Source organism: Neodiprion lecontei, chromosome 4, assembly GCF_021901455.1.
Source record: "Neodiprion lecontei isolate iyNeoLeco1 chromosome 4, iyNeoLeco1.1, whole genome shotgun sequence".
Taxonomy (NCBI): domain Eukaryota; kingdom Metazoa; phylum Arthropoda; class Insecta; order Hymenoptera; family Diprionidae; genus Neodiprion; species Neodiprion lecontei.
Genome location: NC_060263.1, coordinates 23591987 through 23592353, shown reverse-complemented (window position 1 = coordinate 23592353; position 367 = coordinate 23591987).

Genomic DNA, 367 nt, shown 5'->3' with positions numbered 1-367 from the left:
GCGGAGTCTCATTGTAACGATATGTTTACGAGACGGCGATACGGAGTCCTATCATTGGCTCCATGCGACGTCATTTTGTGAGTTATATTTATAATTTCCCCACTTCGTTACGTGAGACATCGGCAGAGGTATAAGCAACAGTGCAGTTTCTTTATCTCTCAATTGGCGAAGTAGACAATTTGCAATCGTTCCCCAGCAAAGGCTAAATTGCTCTCGCTTGCTCTAGAGTGGTAGGCTCTTCAGGGTAGAGTTAAAAGACATTCCCGCTCTATATTTGTCATTCATGTAGGTTGGGGCAGAGGGGTTGTTTACGTTCCGAAAGCATTGTTTTTCTTATGACCGCTGTGGATTTTTTTGTCTTGGATTT